The sequence below is a fragment of the Kogia breviceps genome, chromosome 4 (assembly GCF_026419965.1).
Source record: "Kogia breviceps isolate mKogBre1 chromosome 4, mKogBre1 haplotype 1, whole genome shotgun sequence".
NCBI lineage: Eukaryota > Metazoa > Chordata > Mammalia > Artiodactyla > Physeteridae > Kogia > Kogia breviceps.
The window spans coordinates 21,894,310-21,917,259 of record NC_081313.1 but is presented as its reverse complement, the minus strand read 5'-3'; positions in this window follow the sequence as shown (position 1 = coordinate 21,917,259).

The following is a 22,950-nucleotide window of genomic DNA, read 5'->3' as shown; positions in this document are numbered from 1 at the left end:
TGTCACCTCTGCAGGAGACCCTCCAACACTAGCAGGTAGTCAGGTAGGTCTGGTTCAGTCTCCTAGAGGGTCACTGCTCCTTCCCCTGTGTCCTGATGCACACACTACTTTGTGTGTGCCCTCCAAGAGTGGAGTCTCTGTTTCCCCCAGTCTTGTTGAAGTCCTACAATCAAATCCTGCTAGCCTTCAAAGTCTGGTTCTCTGTGAATTCCTACTCTCATTGCCGGACCCCCAGGTTGGGAAGCCTGATGTGGGGCTCAGAACCTTCATTCCAGTGGGTGGACTTCTGTGGTATAAGTGTTCTCCATTTTGTGAGTCACCCACCAAGCGGTTATAGGATTTGATCTTATTGTGATTGAGCCCCTCCTACAGTCTCATTGTGGCTTCTCCTTTGTCTTTTTCTGTGGGGCATCTTTTTTGGTGAGTGCCAGTGTCTTCCTGTTGATGATTGTTCAGCAGTTAGTTGTGATTCCGGTGCTCTTGCAAGTGGAGTGAATGCACATCTTTCTACTCTGTCGTCTTGAACCCATCTCTTCCAGCCTCACTTTAACTTAACTACCTCTTTAAAAGCCCTATCTAGAAATACAGTCACATTCTGAGGTATTGGGGTTTAGGTCTTCAACCTATGAATTTGCAGGGACACAATTCAGCCCATAATTCAGCATATTCTAAAGGTAATTGTGGATTAAGTCAAAGAGCATTAAAGTTGAAGTCAGCAAATCTAGATTAAAATAGTTTTATGACATTTAATAAGCAACTCAATCTCTGAACCCGTTTGTCATCTGCATATGGAAATAATAACCATCTCAAGATAATTGTTATATGATAACATATAGAGAATACCTGCCATATTGCCTTATTTGTATTAGCAATTCATTTATTGAAGATGCATTTTGTATCAATGCCATCATGTGTTTTCATACATCCTGAGATTAAGGAAATAACATGATAGAAAATGCTAAAATTTAAATAATGTATCTTCACTTTGCCTTGTAAAAGCAACACATTTTTGGTGAAGAATATATTTGAGCATTATATATTAAATGTGTCCTAAAATTATGATAGCATTTTTAAACAAGTCCAGTTTAAATAATTTAGTTCTATTTAGTCCTCCATAATTCTCTTTTTTCATGCATCATTGACTTATAGACAGTTGTCACAAACAGGATAGGCCCATATGCTAAAAGCACTTGCCATTTTTTTGTGGCTGCCCTCAATCAGATTCAACAGATTAATGATTTTAATAATCAGCCATCTTGATTTTCAACTACATGGTCTTAACTCTTCTATTATTTCAGGCTTGTTCCTTAATCTAAATCATTAATCTCTTTAGGACTTATTATTACCTCTTTTTAGGCATATTGATCTGCATTCAATTTGTACCTCTTTGTCATGCCCCTTTTCAGCATGGATTTTCATAGCAAAGTATTCTTGGTGATTGATGTGTAGGTGTGTTATTATATTGCTTCACTTTAAGTATCTATTTTTCCCCCCACCAAATCTCCTTGAGTCCACTATTTTAAATGCTTTAACCTCTCATATGTCTTTGTAATGTCCTTCCATGTAAGATCAGGTACAGTGGGTTGACTGTATTTTCTAGTGCAAATTAAAAATCCATTTGTTCAGCTTGACTTATGCTTAGTGACAGCTCTGTGTATTTTTCACTGTGATGTGAATACATGAAGGACACAGCATAAAAACTGACTGCATTATGCTCCATCTGCATTGTGAGGTAAATGTGATTCGAGTAATTACTACCATCTAAGTTTTTATTCCTTTTTTCATTAAAGCTGTTATGAAGCCACGGACAAGGATAAATAATATACCTGGCTTTTATTAGTTTCTGTCTTTGTTAAATGTGAATGACGTGAATGGCAATAAGTAAGGCTATAAAAATCATAAATAAAACATTAGCACATTTTTTAATAGTGCAGGTGTAAATGTCACTAATGAAGTAAGAATAAGTATGTGATGTTAATTACCTGGTTTGCCTAAGTGTAAAATGTGAAAGGAAATGTAGTGCTTGACAAGAATGAAAACAGGAAATCAAATATAATTTTTTTCCTAGGAAATACTCTTTTTTTTTTTACTCGCCACATAAGAGTATGTTGTGTTACTGGTTGGACCATGTGTTGGACTTATTTTATAGAGTGATATTCTAAGCACAATAAGTCACATATGGCTATTATACTTTCACCAGCTGTCTCCAAACTGATATATATAGAGAGGGACTATGTCCTAGAATATGTTTTCCTGTCTGTTTCTTCTGTAAAATACTCAGCACATAGTATATGCTTTACCAGTGCTTCATATCCTTTTCTTCTGTAAATGTAACAATTACTCTTTTCTTTTAAATTTATGCAAACAGATAGGAAAACCAAGTGTCAGAATTATATTGAACCAAGTATAAATAGACCAAGAGTTAACATTTAAGAAGACAACTGATAAAGTTCATGAACTATAAACAAAGATTTAAACAAATTTATTTGCTCTGTTTGTTTTGTTTTTTCCTCTTTGGCCTAGAAAGAAAAACGGAGTGTTGACATTCATGTTTGCTTTTGTATGTCTCACTGTTTCCATTGGTGTGGGTTGGAGAGAGAGACTAGCACCTTGCCCTTAGACAGAGTTGACAGCCACACAGATATCAGAGTCTAATAATTTCTTCAAGAGATTAACTCTAAAAACCATTCACTCTTCTCTGATCATTGAATGCTACTGTATCCAGAAAACCAAACCAAACCAAACAAAAGGCCCCAAAAACCTAAGTGTCATTCTGCTTACTTTATCAATTTATGCTCTGTCTTACATACAGCAATGGTTAAAATTGAGCAGGTTTAGCTCTATGTTTTAGAGATGAATATTCTTTGGATCAGAGAGGATAATTGACTCTTCTAACTTCACACAGTCACTAAGTCTCACAATCAGAATTCAAATTGGAAGTCAACACAATTTACATCCAAGCTTCAATGCTCACGTATCCCAAAGGATTATCTCTAGTCCAGACTTATGTCCTAAGGATCACGCCCACTTACCAGATGTGGCTTCTCAACACACCCATTTGGATGGTACAAACACATTTTTACCCCAAGTTGCTAAAAGTCAGCCTTCAATTTTTACTTATTTCAATGAATAATGCCACCATGCAACCAAGTTCATAAGCCTAGAATCTAGCCTTCACATTTCACAACTCTTTCCTTGTTTACTACATCCAGTCTATTACTCTGTTCTGTCATCTTTGATTGACAGGTATTTCTTATATCTGTTCACATTTGTTTGTCACCACTGACATCATTGATTACTACAGAACTCTTTCCTCCTCTCTCTCATACAGGTACTGCAGTGACTTCCCAATAGCTCTCCATAGACATCATCTTCTCTCCCTTCATTCATTTCTTCACAATACAGTCAAATGATTTAAAGCCTGGCATACCAAATTCCTTTCATTCTATAACACTTTTTTTCTTCCTTTTGATAGTTCAGCCACTGTAGATTTCTTTAAGTTTCTCAAATGAACCCCATTAACTCCTGCTACAGTGCCTTTGCATTGCTGTCTTTCTACTTGGAAAGGTGTTTGCCACCAGAAACTTACTTAGCCCTTGTCTACATCTATTAATCCTTCTTTTAGTCCAAATACCATTTCCTTAAAATAGCATTCACTGAGTTTCAGATTAATACAACCTCTATTTACTCTGTTGTACAACAAAAAGATTGTTTTGTAACATTTTCATTTATAATTGAATATTTACTCATGTGATTATTCAATGTCTTCCCTACTTTGTGTGCAAATATACTTTATGAGGAAAATGAACATGTCTGATTTTTCTCATTGTTATGTCCTATGGGTCTAGTGCAGTGCCCAGGACAATTTATATAATAAATAAATATGTTAAAGGAATGAAGTCATGTTTCACGCTAAAGTTAATGTTTCCATTTTATCCTACAACATTACCTAATTATGTGGAAATATCAAGCCAGAAACACCATCTATTTTCCAACTGATTATTGTGAAAGATTTAACCTTAAATATATTTTGAAAGAATACAATGAACACCAGCATAATCTTCACTAAAATTCATTATTTTTTGATATTTTGCCATACTTGTTTCACCTTTCTTTCTCATTCTTTTTTTCTTTTCTGAATCCATTGAAAATAAGTTGCACTTAGCATGAAATGATACCTTGTCCCTAATTACTTCAACATGTGTATCTCAAAACATTAATATTCTTATCCATATCCTAAATGCCATGGTAACATCCAAGCTATTTAAAAATAGGTGATAATCTCTTGAAGGTTACAATACTACATATATGCTTCTGAATTTTATTATAAACCTGTTATATGATAAGATATATAAAATGCCTAACATTATACCTATCACAATATACTAGAAAAGAATTTGATAGTTTATCTTTCTGCAAAGATTCTAATTGTTAAGCAGGAGATTCCGACTGAGGTGTTTGAAACTCCAAAGCACATTTATTATTCTACCATCATGTGAAAAATCATGATCATATTAATTATACACTGTTTCTAGGATTAACTGGAAATCAGACAATATTTCTGAGTGTTTAAATAGAAAATGTAATGGGAAGGCTTTCCATATACATTTGAATGCCAAATGAATAATAGGAGGTGCTCCCTGTGTGTTAAAATCTTTTCTTCTCTAAAACTGGCTGTGTAACTATTTGTGGATATATAATATTTTGTTTTTCTGAGCCCATTATGGTATAACAATCACTGACAGGTTCTATAGCTAGAAAAATGGAATATTAAAGTTGGTGTAACACTTCATTCCAGACATATTGTTATATGGTTTTATTTATTTATTTATTTTTAAAAAAATATTGTATTAAAAATATTCAGGGATTTCCCTGGTGGCAGAGTGGTTAAGAATCTGCCTACCAATGTAGGGGACACGGGTTTTATCCCGGGTCCAGGAAGGTCCCACATACTGTAGAGCAACTAAGCCTGTGTGCCACAACAACTGAGCCTGCAGTCTAGAGCCTGCAAGCCACAACTACTGAAGCCCACGTGCCCTAGTTGCGCCGCAACTACTGAGCCCACATGCTGCAACTGCTGAATCCCGTGCACTTTAGAGCTTGTGTGCTGCAACTATTGAAGCCCGCGTGGCTAGAGCCCATGCTCAGCAACAAGAGAAGCCACCGCAATGAGAAGCCCATGCACCACAACAAAGAGTAGCTCCCGCTTGCTGCAACAAGATAAAACCCACGCACAGCAATGAAGACCCAATGCAGCCAAAAAAATTAAATAAATAAAAATTAAAAAAAAATATTCAGTGACCAGTCCTGGAAGATTCCACACTGAGCAGAGTTGAATAGGAGACATTCTAGTCAAAAAAGAGTCAGTTTTTACAAGCCATATCACCTGAGAGAACTGTTGTTCCTGCCATGCATGGGACATTGCCAATTCCATAATTCATAGAACATCTTGAAAAAATCCATGTATCTCTACCAGAAAAACATCTATTCAAGTGTACATGTCACTCCTTTACAACAGGTCTCTGACTGAGGAAGAAGTTGAAAATATGTTAAGGGTATTTTTAACACACCATCCTTAGCAAGAAGAGGTCTCTACTTAGAAAAAAAAAAATCAGATAAGCTGAAAAAGCAGAAGGAGAAGGCAACTATGGAGAAACATCTAATGAGAAAAAGAAGAAATATTCATAGAATCAGATTAGAAACTCATAAACATACATGAATACAGAACTGAAGGGTATTTCTGAGGCAATATGATTTCTGAAGGGCCCAAGGAATCTGTTTTTATAAATTCATACTCTTTTTCTTGAAGAAGGGTCTCGAATTATATGAGCTTCAGACCCAACAAAAGGTACATATTCCTATATCAAACTTTAAAAATATTAATAGAGCAATTGAGGAAAGAGTCATCATTACTGGACATTGAATTGATACTTTGAGAAATATTTCTCAAAATAAAGCACATATACTTTTTAAAATAATGGAAACCACAGGTAAGAAGCAAAGAAGAGATATAGAATATACATTCAAGGTAACTAATATAAAAATGTGAAGCTTTATGAAATGTCAGATAAAAAAGAACAAAATTAAAAGAATGATCACATTTACAATATAAAAAAAGCTTCTTAACTTGTAGAAACTTTGTTCCTATAGACAGAAAGTGGATAGTGAACACTAGCAATATTTAATTCATTAATTGAAAAAAATCTTATTGAGCATCTTCAATTAGTCAAGCAGAACTCTAAGCACCAGGGATTCATCAATAGATAAGAGAAGCCAGGCTGCTTCTCTCACAGGGTTTAATGAAATCAGGGGAAGCATACAATAAAGGAATAAAAATATCATTGCACAGGATCATTTCAGGTCAGTATATATCCTAAAGTATAAGAAAGTGGGATGGAATGGCAGCAAGTGGTAGGTGTATACTTCCTCATATTTTCCAGTGATGAAATTCCTTGCTGTGCCTCAAATCTAAGGGAGAGAAATGAAATAAAATATAAAATACATATAATATTATAGTTTATAGACTCCTTCAGTTACTGAGATAGAAACACTGGAAATGAGCTTAGATATGATTTAACCAAATCCCTCAGAAAAATTGGGGCACAGAGAAGTGAAGTTAATTGCACACATTTATGAGAGAAAAGCCAGTCATTATTAGAACAGGGATTAACATATAGGACTGCTAGCCCTTGCTTGGTGATTTTTAGTTTGTATAAAGAAAAAAATAATAATGCACTTCATTTATCTAGTTGAAAAATAAATATTTATTGGACATGTTGTATTAATCAGATATTTTCCGAGGACTGAGGATAGTGTTGAGAACGAGGCATGTTCCCTGTTAGGATATAGTTTAGATTCTAATTGGGCAGACAGGTAATAAAAAAGGGATGAAAAATAATAAATGTTTTATTATCAAATGATAATACACAGAATAAAATGAGTGACTGTGATAATGAGACAGGCTGGGACCTGCAACCTGGGACCTTTTGCTGCAGTGCTTGCACGTGGACAAACGTCTCCTCAAGCAACAAATTACAAAGAAACTATAAGGGACTAAAAAATAACTGCATGCATGCACAGCTGGGGCAAATTATGAACAAGCTACAAAGAGACCAAAAAAAAGAAAAAAAATCCCAATTGCCACTTGAGAGCAAAAACATGGCGTCAGGAGCAAAAGCAGGGTACTGAGCATGACCCTGCACTCAACCCAACCAAAGGGGTGGGCAAAACACCTAAGCCACCCATTCGGCCCAACCCCTGGACACACCCCTGCCCTCACCCCACATAGGGAACAAGCTTGGCCCCCCTGAGGGAGCAAGTGAGCAAGGAAACTTGTTTGTTCTCCGCTCTCCCCTGCTACAGCAGGGGCCCCAGTGAAGCCTTGCCTGAATTTCTTATCTGGCCTCTAGTCAATTTCTATTGATTGGGGAAAGCCAAGAACCCTCGTCAGTATCAATAGCACCTGATAAGGTGATATTTGAGCTGGGTCTTGAATAACAAGGGGTCTGCCTCATGAAGAAATTGATTAAGCATTTCAGGCAGAGAGGCTTCAGACTCTCAAATTTAAAAAGACAGAATGAACTTGAGATGACCAAGATATAAAAAGACATTGGCATATTTTCATCAAAGCAGCTATGAGATTTGGCTGATGTGAATAGATTGATTTATAGAGGGGCAATAGTGGAATCAGAGAAATCCATTATAAGGTTATTGCTTTAATTCAGAAAATATTAAAAACTACTTTGACTAAAGTTCCAGCAGTTAAAAAGGGGGTATCATTGGATACCTACCTTTATAATTTGTGGCTAGACCTAACAAATCTTCAACATAAATACAACATGAGATGTGAGAGACAAGGCTAATTGAGTGAATTCCAAGTTTTGGGCCCGAGCAACTGGGTGGGCTGTGGCATCCTTAAGGAACAGGGCTGTGGTACAGTAAGAATTGGGAATTCAAATTTGGACATGTTGCATTTAAGAAATGTATGGGACAACAAGATAGTGATGTCAAGTAGGTCATTGGATATATGAGTCTGGAGTTCAAGGCACTCTTCTTGGTAAGGGGATAAATGTGAAGGCATCTGCTTATAGATGTTATTTTGAGTCATGTGCTTTAAGAAGTTTCCCTTTAGTGAGACTAAGGAAAAACAGTGACAGTATAAAATCAAGCTCTGGGTATCTCTAGCACAATGAATGGAAGGTAGGAGTTGCAACTGAGAAGAAATGTCCTGTGAGAGTAAGAAAAATACAATGCTATGGTGTCACAGAAGACAGGAAGTATATGTGTTTCAAGAGGGAAACTGTAGTCAGCTCCATTAAATGCCATGGATAGGTCACATAAGATTTTTTTTAAAAGTGTTATGTCTTGCAGATTTGTCATATTGCATATTATTGACAACTATGACAAGAACAGTTTTATAATAAAGAATGGAGGAACATTATTTGAAATTATACATGATGCTAGTAAAAAAAAAAAGGAAAGAACTGAAACAATTAGAAGGAAAAAAGTTTGAGAAAGATTGATAATAGGTTTCATCTGGCTTGTACTAACTTTCATTATTTGAGAAATTTCAATGGCATTTTCAATAAGGAAAATCTGGCCCTATATAATTAACCTGAGAAATTCATCTAGGCAAAAAGGTTAACACTGACATAAATGAAAGTTAAATCATAACTATTCAAGTGAAATAAATAGTACTGCTTCACTGTGTAAAATGATTACCTCAAAAAATGATGTATGAAGTGAGCTGGCTGGTTAGAGAGAACATCACACGGTGGATTACATGATATGTAAAATTATGCAGTACTTTAGAATAATAGGTAACAATCTTGCTTCATTTCTATTTTATTTTTCAATCCCTTTAAAAAATATATTGCTTTTAAAATTTATTTTTCTTCTTGAAATTTATCAATGTTTAGACAGGCATTTCCAAGGATTAAGTCACTCTAGAAGAAAAATAGACTGTACGATAGTCATTATTTTTTAACAATTCCAGATATTCTTTAAATAAGTTACTTTCCCTGCAGTTGAAGCTTCACCAGTCAGTTATTTAGTTGATTGGTTAGTTATTTTTTCTGTCTTTAATATAGTTTTATTTCAATTGTTAAAATCATTATGGTGATTTTAGAATACAAATTGCATCAACTGTAATCAGAGTCTAAAATGTACCCTCAAAGATTAAACAGGACTGGAACTTTATTCCGCAATTAAATACAGTGTTAACTAATTCATTTGGTTAACACTGTTGGCTGGGGTAGGTAATATTAAACCACTACAAACAAAAAGAAAATGGCAATTGGTAACAATTCAAGCTTACCTTGAAATGGAACTATAACAAATTGTAGGTGCTAATTTTAATGAGTAATTTATATTGTTGATGCAGTGAGGCTTTTTCCCCCTTTCACAATAGGCACTCTTGTTTTGCATATTAGAGAATAACATATTAAATGTATGCTCATTTGGAAACAATGTACATCCAACCCCAGAATTCCCAGCAATGAATGATATGATGTAAAAGATTCTTAGGAACATCAAATTAATTAATTTGAATTCCTGCTTTTTTTGCTTCTACAGGGTCTGGGGAGACAATTGCAGTATAGCTCTCAAAAATGAGGTTAAGTATTACTCTGATTTATAGTCTTGCTTTGTTCTCTTGAGAAAGACACACGGTGCCCGTGCTCATTTTTATTTTTTAGTAAGAGTGGTTTGACTTACTTCAAAACAACTGAGGGACTTTTTCCACTTAAAAGAATAGCCTATTTTTTAACATCCATTTTTTACTGGAAGATGCTCAACTTAAAGATCTTCAAATGGGTTTGTTATCTGTAACAAATGCATGAGTTAGGGCATATGATTTTACAACAGAAACCTATAGAGTTAAAAGCTGAGATTTGAAATACTGCTCACGTAAAGGTGGACTCCAACTGCTCATAATTGTTTGTGAATGCAGAAAGTGAGAATAAGAAAAATATCCCTAATATTCCTGATTCATTTTCATGATCCATTGGCCAGCTGCTATGAGGAGAATCATTAATGAAGTATGAGGTTTCACGCTGCTTGGCCCCGCAGTATGAGCCATGCTTCACCTTATGGTCACATTCTTTACTCTTTCCTAACACCAAAAAGGCCCATGTGTTTTGAACACATTAAAATACGATATGTACATATTATTCAGCTTTCTTTGAAAATCACTGACAGCTACCATACCATTTGCGAGAGTGACAGCATTCAGCGGAGCATTGTTCTGTGAAATAGAGCACAGAATCATATAGTGTGAAAGGAAAAATGTAAAATCACAAGTTTTCCAGAAGCTATTATTTAGTAAGGTTTTTGTTAAGGAGTTAATACTGTAATAGCTCACCTGTAATTTTTGTTTCTTCTTCTGAGAAAAACTAGATTTTGCAAACAATCAGATTATAGTATTTATTACGTTTTTGATGTTCCCATCACTTATTAGTTTCGTGTTGCTTTCCCTAGCACTGTAAAAAACTATGTGGTCTTTGACATTACAGCTTACAACTGAATGTTGACAGCGTAACAATGAGGTTTTCTTACTAAGTTATTCTTACAAGTATTAAAAATAGAAATTCGTAAATGCACTTTAAGTTCTGGCATGTCAAAAGTAAACAGCATTGTTTTTTCTTAAGCTACCTACTGGTTAGAGAGATCGCTCAGTTGATTTGAAGAGTATAAATATGGAGCTCATTTTTTTTCTCTGTATCTTATCTTGGTCTTGAAATTGAGATTGATATTCAAATGCAAACAATTTGTGGAATTCCATCTGTGAATACTAGCTGCTATTAAAAGATGAACATGTATCCTGTGTTTATCTACTAAAACATGCCCTAACTCAGAATGTTTAACCTAAGTTAGAAAAGCCATTAAATGTGCTTTCTTACATTATTTAGTTCATTATATCATGAGTTTGTTCTATGAATAATACATTATGCATATAAGGAAATTAGAGAAATTATGGTAACACAGAAGGCCACACTCCTGACACTAGCTGAGCTGAAATTACAACCAAAGCACTACCCTGGATATTGTGGATAAAACAGAAATTCACTGTAGTTATTACTTGTTATATAAAGCATAATGGTAATTTTAAAAATCCTTAGAAATATCATATTTTTGTTTTTTCTCAGAATATCTCATCTTGAGTTTCCCGGAAAAATAGGATCTAAGGACTTGAGATCAATGGGAAGGTAATCTGTTGAGACCTGTTCTCAGAAAGGTCTGTATTGAGGGGAAGTAGGCTTGGACAGGGTGGAGAGTGGGACTTGAACATTGTGGCAACAAAGGACTCATCTGGTCTAAAGGTCAGCTTTGGAGCTAGGATGGATCTTTAAGCAAGGAGGCCAGGACTTAAAACCTCAGCAGAATTACTCACTGGATATGGGCTGCTCTGAGAACAAGACAGCCTTGGGCAAGGTGACTTTCTTCCTCTAAAAGCAATTCCCAGTGAGGGTCTCAGCTTTCATTTACCAACACTACTCAAAACTTCAGCCTATTATTTAAAATTTAGCACTGTTTTCATCATTAACAGTGTATAATATTACCTTAAATATTAGAAGAGATCAGAACGTTTTCATCCATTTTAATTAATAAGAATGCTATTCATTAACTTTTCTATGCTGCTAATGATACTGATATCATATAAATATGTGTATTGTTACATTTGGGGATATTGAGATTTGTCAAAAAACATTACAGGTCAATTTTTGGTAAGAAAGCACCTAAATATTTTGTTGAAGTTTGAACACATGTTTAACCAGTAGGTAAATACATATTAATATGGAAAAAAATATTTTAAAAGTCTTAGAGAAAATATAGTATTTGAAATTTCTGAATATATCTTATTATGAAAAATGTACTAGGTAAATTTTAAAAATAAAAAAACAACTATAATTTAAATCACCCAATAAACTTACATAAAAATGCCACATTGGTGTTTAGCAATGTGATAACATAATAGAATTCAGTAAAACCATCCACCCTTCAGAATTCCTAGAAGGGCTCCTTATATCTTCTTGCCAGTCTTTCACAGGGTCAATGTAATTATCTACTTTTTACAGATAAGTAAACTGAGGTTTAAAGAGGATTAAGAAATTTGCCATTTAGCAAAAAATATGAAAGTACGATCATGCCCCATATACACTTGAGAAGCTTCCATCATTAAAATCAGTGAAATCCATTGTGCTAACAGGAAGAATGGGTGGAGAGAAAAAAAATCATGAAAAGAAGACATAAAGATGAGACACTGCCATTGCACACTATAATAGTGTAACATATATATGGTAATGAAAGAGAAACACATGAATATGCACTGACTTGATAGATTTCTATACCCCATATATTGAGCTGTAATTAGTTAAGTAGTTCAACAAGAGTGAGCACCTATTATGCCCTAGGAACAGACACGTAAAGTATCTTGCACTCATGGGAGCCAAATTTTGGAAATTAGGAATTCCTCTCTTTCATTAGAGTCTTTTTAAGAAATGCATTGGTATAGAAAAAAGAAAAAATTGTTCTCTTTTTTAAAAAGGGAGCTTCAACAAAAAGGGAGTTTTGTTGTTTTCTTTTAAAAAAACTCACATGATAATTGATAATAATATATGCATGTAACTTTAGGGATATCATTCAATAAGCTGTGAGAAGGAATTATGAGTTTAGAATTTGAAAAATCTATCTTTGACTTATTGAAGTCACTCTGTTTTATGGAATTAGCTAATAATTTGGTAGTGTTTAGGCAGATATTACTGTACATCTTTCAAAAAGGCACAGTGCATTTCTAGAGTCCATGTTCTTGTCTTTTTGATATATAAACTTAATTCTAATGTAACTTCCAGTATGACTTTATCTGAGGCTTCCCCTCTGGTTTATCCATATTCTAAAATTTAGCAAAAAAAGTTACATAAAATGTTAATGAATGTTTAGATGTGAAGTTCTAAACAAAGTCACATGAAAAAAACTAAATGACTTCTGGAACTTAGTAGTTGTCAAAACAGAACACAGAATAAAGTTTAAAGTAACTTCTCATATATAATTTTTAGAGGTATGGGCCTGAGGACTAAGAAAGGAAGAAAAGGAATAAATGTATAAAACAGAATATATGTGTACAGAGAAAATTCTTCTATATTTTCTCCAATATTTTATTTAAGATGTTCGAACATTCTGTAAAGGTGAAAGAAATTTACACTGAGTACCCATCACCTACCATTAATATTTTACTATAATATTTTACATTAATATTTTAATATGTTTAACATATATCTGCCCATCTATCCAGCCCGTTTCCATCTATGCTTCTTTTTTTATCTATTTTAAAGTTAATCATGTTATTATTTTAAAATTATTAGTCAAGATTTTTATGATAGCTGTGCAAATCTTTGCAGAAATATTTTCTCAATCAATTCTGCCTTGAATACTCTGTTCTATTTAAAATTTCAACTTTCCCAACCTCCCCCACAACAAGGCATCCAAATTCCTATTACAACATCTATATTTTTATATAACTCTTACCACTTCCCAGCTAACTATGAGAATGTAAATACCATAAAGTTGGGAATTTCTGTCTTTTAAGATCTAATTTATTTCAAATGCCTAGAAGAGAGCCTGGTGCATAATAAGACCTCAGTATATATTATTTGCACTTTATTGTGTATATATGGGACAACCCAAGATGTCTCATTGCACAGTATCCTCAAGTTTATAGTATATAACTTCAAGATTCCATTTGTAATTGTATGATTTTAAGATATTGATATAACTGCAAACTGATCCACAAGCCAATTCCCAAAAATGTCTCCCATTCATTTAAAATCTTTTAAAAATTTTCTTCTAAATTTATGTCTCTGTCCTGGAGATCTAACTTCCAAGGTATAGTTTTAATTAAGAATAATGTCAGATAAACTTATTTCATTCTCAGTTTTCATGTCCACCATCAGTTTAATTTCCATTTGTTGATACTGTTATTACCTATTGTCAAATTTCTACTACTTGTTTCTACTACTTCTATATTAACAGAGATATCAAAATTAATATAGTAATTGAAAACAAGAGACATATAAACATATAGTCTTTCCTGTCCAATGTCTCTCTCTGGAATTATGTATGGAAGACCAACAAACTTTCAAGATCAAAATAGTAGTGTTCGAATGACAAAGCAGTAGGTTGGGTTTTTGATAGCCATCCTACTCTCTGTCATACCCTCAAATTGACACAAAGGCAGTAGGTTGGGTTTTTGATAGGCATCCTACTCTCTGTCATACCCTCAAATTGACACAAAGACGCTTCCAGTTTTAAGCTGTGCAGTTTGTTGTTTTGACAATCTGTTTATTACGATGAGGTCTCAGCTTTGACTTAATCTTGACATCAGTTGGCTTTTAGCTGCAAATCTGCAATTGAGATGGTGAAGCTGTCACTCTTGTTGACCTTTTAACAGCCTGGTGACAGAGACTCATTTCCTTTTTCTACACTTTAGTTAACCAGAGATTCTGTGGGCCAGTTTAAATCAGAGATTTGGAAACACAAACTAACAACCTGACAAATAGGAGTAAAACATTCCATGTGTGAAAACATGCTTGTTATTCCAGCAGATGACAGAAGAATTTTGAATTGGCTTGCATAAAATGCTTTTCAAAACACATAAGCCAAATTCAGCAGATAATTTTTTACTTCTCTCTTTTTAACTTTCCTCATGAACATGCCTCCTGAAAGTAAAAACTCTTCAATTTTAGAGACTAGAATAATTTAGACTAAAAACTTTCCTCATAATATTCAAGGGTAATGGACATTGAATATCACAAATTAAAAATATGATTATAAATAAAGTGTTTATATGGCTTTAATATAAAATACTTTAAAAAAATACTGCAAAGATAAATGTCATTACATTGTTAAAGCATAAAAAAACCAGCCAATAATAGTTTCAAAAAAATAATATAAATTGCTCATATAGCAATATACATTTTCTATAGTTACATTACTATAATCTAAAGTTTAAATCTTGAAAATATGAAACTACTTATCGGTATTTATTCCTTGGTTAGATACACATTTATAGGAAAGAATGTTATATGATTTATTTTTATCAATAACCTTATACTCTTAAATTATGTATAGTTACCCTATGACATTCTCAGAAAAGTATATTCATGATCTCTATTTTGGGGTCATATTTTCTCTTTTTTCCTTACAATATTCCCTTGTAATTCTTCCCCATTACATGCCTGATTCATATTAATCCTTTAATACTAATTTTACCTCATCATTATAATAAATCATTTTAATGAGCATTTTTAAAACCAGTTCTGACATTCTTCTCTAGCATTAAATAGCACAAATTAAGTAAATGGCAAATCATGATTTCATTTGTATTCACTGTAATAATGTTATTCATAAGACATTATTTTGGCATTTGTGTGAATGCAGCTCTCTATTTCCATGGAAATTTATTTTTATTTTGTTCTTAATTGAGTCAACTTGACTCATTGTTCTAGATGTTTTAGTTAACTGGCTCAGAGTCCCTAAGACTTAGGAAAGAAGTTCCACATTTCTAACAAGTGTTTTGTTTGGCCTGTTCAGTGTTTAAAAAGGTAATGATAATTAAAATCGGGGAGAATTTATTTAGCAGTCAGAATTTCTGCCTTATCCTCACATAGATGCTTGGGGGAATGCAGGAATAAACTTTGCATTTGGAGGGTATTCTCCAGTTTAAGGATCCATTTAACCTTCATACTGTTCTACTTCACTACTTTTTATTAACTTATCTCTTACAGGCCAATGAGATTGCATTGCCTATGACATAGGCTTTTTAAAAGAGTATTAGGGAAACCATGTCACTGTGTCAATTCTTAAGATTGGTTTGTCACCCATCAAGATTAGTTCTAATCTCAGTATAGGTACAGGATCTTATGTAACTAATACTATTATCAGTAGACAGGTAATTAGGTGGAGTACAATTTGTTAGGGTTTTAGTAAACCAAGAAGGAAATATTTGCAGCAGAATCAACTACTTGCCTGGACTAAATGCCTAGTTTTGATTACAGGCAGGATACTCTCCCACCAGATACATGTGGAGAATAGATTGGCTGCTTGTGATTCTTTGTGTTCATAACAATAGCTAGACCTAGAAAAAATATTTGAATTGGGAAAATGTTATGGAACCAAGTTAATTCTTAAGACATTGTCAGAAAAAAATGACAAATATTCCAAATATCACAGTCCTTGATGGTGACCATGTTTTATTTTTTTTTCCTTCTCTTGTACTTAAACAAGGTCCTGAACTTGGTTCTTTCAGCTCATTCACGGTATTGCATTAGAAGTGGGAGCTTAATTTGTATTGGATCAACTTTTCTAACATTGCAGAATACAATATTTCAAGTAAGCATATTTTCTAGTTAGCAATTATTGTTGATTATAAGGTTTGTTGTTGTCTCTTTAACAAGAAACAAAGATGAGCCCTAAAAAGCTTTCATATATCACTTCACCCTAAAACGTCCTTCCCCCATTGGTAAATCTTTATATTAGCTATCCTTTAGTTTTTATCTTCTCTTCTGCATTTTCACCATTATTGAAGAGAAAGTCCATCATTCACAAACATAGAAATTCTTGTTTGGCCATTTTCAGTAATGTGCAGCAGATAGTCCAGATTCTGCCCTTTACAGTATGACCTTCAACAAAACATTACCCATTCTGGGTCTCTCTTCCATCTGTAAGTGTGGATAATACACCTTGGTTGGCCCACCCCATAAGGATGCTTTGAGCATCAATGATGATTTCGTTAAAATCAAAGACAAATATTAACAGAAGCCTTTTATGCACTCACAAAGCAGTCTTTAGAAGAGTTCAATACAAGGGCAATGAGTTGGAGTTTTTCTTTTCTTTTAAATAATTACTTGCTGATTACCTAACATTTTGGGGGCCAGATTCAGAAGTGTTTTTCAAGCTCTGGATCTGGAATTTGTACTAATTTACATATTTTAAAGAAAATAAGGTTTACTGTTGAAGCGTCCTATACAACAAAGAAACATTTTTAGGTTAGATGAAAATGCATGTCATGAAACTAGGATTAATTTCTCTGATGCTTAGTAAAATGCTTCTTAGGATACAAAATATTCTACCTTTAGGTAATGAATACTCATGTTTTCTTCAATCCTCTCTAAGTCTTTCATAATATTCTACCTTTAGGTAATGAATACTCACATTTTTTCTTCAATCCTCTCTAAGTCTTTCATAGTATTTCTAGGTATTTGTGAATAGGTTTCTATTTGAAAATAAAATTGGTATTTCTGTATTATGCAAAAGAAAGGTATTTTATTTAACTTTGCCTTTTTCTCTCATTCTATATTATAAACTGTATTTGACTCTGAATATGAATATAAGAAACATGAGGAATTCAGACCGGTAATTGCTAACAGTTTTAACCACAGGGGAATTTGGTAGTTGGTATCAAGTTTCCAGACAATTTATCATGAATTTGACACTGAAAATATCACTGGGTATCACATTATTATACTTTGAAGTAGAGATTTGTAGGAAATCATGTATTTGATTAAAAAAAGAGATGTTTATGAAATTAAAATAATAGTCCTCACCCTAAAGTTGACTCCTATTATCCATTAGAATTAAACTCCTGCCAACTCAGAAAATCCTGCAAAAGCCAAACAGCCCTTAGGACACCAGAGTCCAGCCAATGACATGCCATGAGGCCAGCAGTTCTTGCACACAGTAAGGATGTGACGATTTCCTAGACTTCTAATCAGAGGTGGCCTTGGGAATATCACATGTTAATTCTGCAATGCTCTGAGGGAGATTATAGCTTTGTTTTCTCAATAGCTAAAGTATTAGTGCTTATCAAAGTTTACACCTCAAACTTTTAACTGTAAATGTATCTTCACTATTTATTCTCATACTGCTAGCATCAAGAAAGTATTTAAGCACATAGGGAGTTAAACTAATATAACTGGTCCTTAAATATAGTTATTCAAAAGCCATGATAGATCTACAAGAAAAAGATATGACTCAAAGTGGGGAAAATACTCTAGATTGTCCCAAATTCTCAAATTTATAGTCCTTTCTATCACTGATAAATACATCTAGTTTTCTTATCTGAGTGGTTTGCTTACTACTTTTTAGCTGCTTGTAATTAACGTGAAAATATCAAATTAAAGGATATTGCAAATAAAAACATGAATCTATTTTGTTAAATTAATTTAAGATTAATTTTATTAAAAAATATATGAAGGACTTTCCACATAAAAATAGCATGTTTGTTTATCAGGATTAAGGGATATAATAAAGCCATTTAAATAGCTATACTTGTACCTCAAATTTAAAAAAAAAATTAGAAAAAGGGCATATATTGTTAGTAAGAGACATAATTAGATGTTCATAAGAAAGACTTAGAAAGAATACATGGATTTCCTTATTACAAATAGAAAGTGCTGGCTATCTACATACTGACTGAATGTGGATAAAAGTCTACAAGCGATACATTTTTGCTCAAATAAACTTATTTCATCAGGCCTCTAGTTGCTAAGAAAAACATAGGCATTCCCCTTTTACTAATGATAATTGTGCATTATCATTACAGACACTAAGACTCTTCATATGTTTCAGTTATTTATGAATTACTGTTAGACAGATTTTATAAGTCAGAAAACAGTAGCAATTGTGAAATGTGGTTCAATAATTAGTTTATACAAATTATTCAAAGGCAACATTACTAAGCTCTTTTTAAAGGTGCATTGAGTTCAAAAACTACTACACTAAAAAGTAATTTATCTTTTTTCTGTAACTAGACACAAAACTGTACTTATATTTCCATTAACTTTTCTACTTGCAATGCTCAAATATCAGTTTAGGACAATTGGAAAGAATATTTTATAAGTAATTAATAAATTATAAAATATTATACTGTATAGCCAAAACTATATTTATATTTTAGGAATGAGTTTTAGTAAATAATAAGAACATTTAATTATGGGAAGTAAGAAATATTGATTTTATAAAGCTGAATTATTTGAGATTGACATTTTGAATACTTTCAAATTACTCTGCAACTTGTATTTTTATACTAAGTGAGAAACAGAATTCTGGACTGAAAAAATTCTTAAACTGATATTGCACCTCAATTATTTTATGAACTTAGTACATTTTATAAGCATTTTCACTTGAAATATTAAATTTACCACTTGGTTGAAAATAAAAGGCCATATAGTTCATCTTGAATACACAAACATGTAAAGGACAGGGAATTTTGTATGTTTAACGGAAATATCTTTCCTTCACGTTTATTTTCTACCCATAACACATCTATATTTGCTACTCTATGATACAATTAAAAGTCAGAGGTCAAGGAAGGAGTCAATATGGTGGTGTGGGAAGACCAGAGTTAGTTTCTCCCCACAACTAGGGTGCCTGCTGGCCACTTGTAGGGGACTCTGACCCTCAAGAAGATGGGAGGAACCCCAGAGTGAACCAGTAGGATGTAGGGGGGACTGAGGGGGGGGGAAGTGGAAGCCAGACAAGATCAGTGCCCTGAGGCTGGGGAGATCAGGAGAGGCAGGTGGGAGGGACTCTCCGGGAAAAGCGAGAGAGGAGCAGAAGGGGATTTCCTGGCCCACTCAGGCTGGGGAGCTTGCTGAGCCCCCAAGCCAGTTCCCCCACTCCAAAGCCCCACCCCCAGCCTACGTAGGTTCTGGGGACATAGGAGGCAGACTGGAGAGATCAGGAGTGGCAGGTGAGAGGGGCCATCCAGGAAGAGTGGGAATGGAGCAGAGGGCAATTGTCTCGCCCACTCAGACATGGGGAGCTTGCTGAGCTCCCAGGCCAGTCCCCTGCCCTCCAAAGCCCCCTGCAGGCTGCGTGGGTCCTTGTGGGCATAGCAGGGTGGCCAGGGAGATCAGGAGAGGCAGGCGAGAGGGGCCCTGCAGGAGGAGCAAGAGAGCAGCCAGAGGGCGATTGCCCTGCCCAATCAGGCACAAGAAGCCTGCTAAGCTCCCAGGCCAGTCCCCTCCCCTCCAAGGCTCCCACCCCCTAGCAGCATTGGTCCTGGGGGCATAGAAGGGAGGCCCGGAAGATCAGGAGAGGCAGGAAGGAGGGGCCCTCCCAGACCCCAGATGAGAGAAGGAGAGGAGATGAGGGTGTTTACCCCACCCACTTGAGCCCAGGAAGCCTGCTGGGCTCCCAGGTGAGGTCCCCTGCCCTTTGAGACCAGGGGTAGGGAGCATGCCTGGGCCCCTTCTGTTCCTTGAGCCTAAGCCCCAACCCCACAGCCCCCAGGACCTTTTCCAGCCCTGTGGGTCCTGAGCATTGACCCTGCCCAACACCCAAACCTCACCTTTGCTTAGGCCTCACTCTCCACAGCCAAGGCCTTCCCCCCCCAACCACCACCCTTTTTTTTTTTTTTTGCTTTTGCTTTTTCCTCCTCCTCTTTCTTACTACTGTGGTACTGATGTACCTTCTGGTTCTTGATTCATTTATGTTTTTATTTTTACATTCTTTCTAACATATCTGTTAGTTTCCCAGTCTACTTTGATTTTTTACTTTGTTTCTGTTCTCTCTTTTTAATTTGCTGCCTCACGCAGCATGTGGGATCTCGATTTGCAAGCCCAGGGTTGGATGCAAGCTCCTACAGTGGGAGCTCCGAGTCCAAGCCACTGGACTACAGAGAACTTCAGACCCAGGGAATATTCATAAGAGTGAGGTCTCATGGAGTTCCTCATCTCAACACCAAAAGCCAGCTATACCCAACAGCCTACAAACTCCATTTTTGGAAGCCTCAGTCCAAACAACCAGTAAAACATTACCACAATCCCACTCATAAAAAAAAAAAAAAAAAAAATGAATTCAGAGTAATAATAGTAAAGATGATCCAGAATCTCAGAAACAGAATGGAAGTACAGATTGAGGAAATACAAGAAATGTTTAACAAAGATCTAGAAGAACTAAAGAACAAACAAACAGAGATGAACAATGCAATAACTGAAATGAAAAATACACTAGAAGGAATCAGTCACAGAATAAAGGAGGCAGAAGAATGAATAAGTGAGCTGGAAGACAAAATGGTGGAAATAACTGCTGAGGAGCAGAATAAAGGAAAAAGAATGAAAAGAATTGAAGGCAATCTCAGAGACCTCTGGGAAAACACTAAATGCACCAACATTCGAATTATAGGGGTCCCAGAAGAAGAAGGGAAAAAGAAAGGGTCTGAGAAAATCTTTGAAGAGATTATAGTGTAAAACTTCCCTAACATGGGAAAGGAAATAGTCAGTGAAGTCCAGGAAACACAGAGAGTCTCATACAGGATAAACCCTAGGAAAAACACACCAAGACACATAATAATCAAACTAACAAAAAAAAAATATTAAAAGCAGCAAGAGAAAAACAAAAAATAGCATACAAAGGAATCCCCATAAGGTTATCAGTTGATTTTTCAGTGGAAACTCTGCAGGACAGAAGGGAATGGCAGTATATACTTAAAGTGATGAAAGAGAAAAACCTACAACCAAGATTACTCTACCCAGCAAGGATCTCATTCAGATTTGATGGAAAAATCAAAAATTTTTCAGACAAACAAAGGTGAAGAGAATTCAACACCATCAAACCAGCTTTACAACAAATGCTAAAGAAACTTTTCTAAGTGGGAAACACAAGAAAAGAAAAAGACCCACAAAAACAAAACAATTAAGAAAATGGTACTAGGAACATACATATTGATAATAACCTTGAATGCAAATGGATTAAATGCCTCAACCAAAAGACACAGACTGGCTGAAGGATATAAAAATAAGACCCATATATATGCTGTCTACAAGAGACCCACTTCAGACCTAGGGACACATACAGACTGAAAGTGAAGGGATGGAAAAAGATATTTCATGCAAATGGAAATCCAAAGGAAGCTGGAGTAGCAATTCTCTTATCAGATGAAATAGACTTTAAAATAAAGACTCTTACAAGAGATAAGGAGGGACACTACATAATGATCAAAGGATCAATCCAAGAAGAAGATATAAAATTATAAATGTTTATGCACCCAACATAGGAGCACCTCAATACATAAGGCAAATGCTAACAACTATGAAAGGAGAAATTGACAGTAACACAATAATAGTAGGGGAGTTTAACATCCCACTTACACCAATGGACATATCATCCAAACAGAAAATAAAAAAGGAAACAGAAGCTTTAAATGACACAATAGACCAGATAGATCTAATTGATCTTTATAGAACTTTCCACCCCAAAGTGGCAGAATACACTTTCTTGTCACGTGCACATGGAACACTCTCCAGGAAAGGTCACATCTTGGGTCACAAATCAAGCTTTGGAAAATCTAAGAAAATTGAAATTGTATCAGTCATCGTTTCTCACCACAATGCTATGAGATTGGAAATCACTTACAGGAAAAAAGCTGTAAAAAATACAAATACATGGAGGTTAAACAGTGCACTACTAAATAACCAAGAGATCACTGAAGAAATCAAAGAAGAAATTAAAAAATACATAGAAACAAATGATGATGAAAACACGATGGCATAAAACCTACGGGACACAGCAAAAGCAGTTCTAAGAAGGAAGATTATAGCAATTCAATCTCACCTCAAGAAACAAGAAAAATCTCAAATAAACAATCTAACCCTACACGTAAAACAACTAGAGAAAGACGAATAAAGAAAACCCAGTCAGTAGAAGGAAAGAAATCATAAAGATCAGAGCATAAATAAATGAAATAGAAATGAAGAAAATAGCAAAGATCAATAAAACTAAAAGCTGGTTCCTTGAGAAGATAAACAAAATTGATAAACCCTTAGCCAAATTCATCAAGAAGAATAGGGAAAGGATGCAAATCAATAAAATTAGAAAAGGAAAAGGAGAAATCACAACAGACAATGCAGAAATACAAAGGATTGTAGGAGATTACTACCAACAACTGCATGCCAA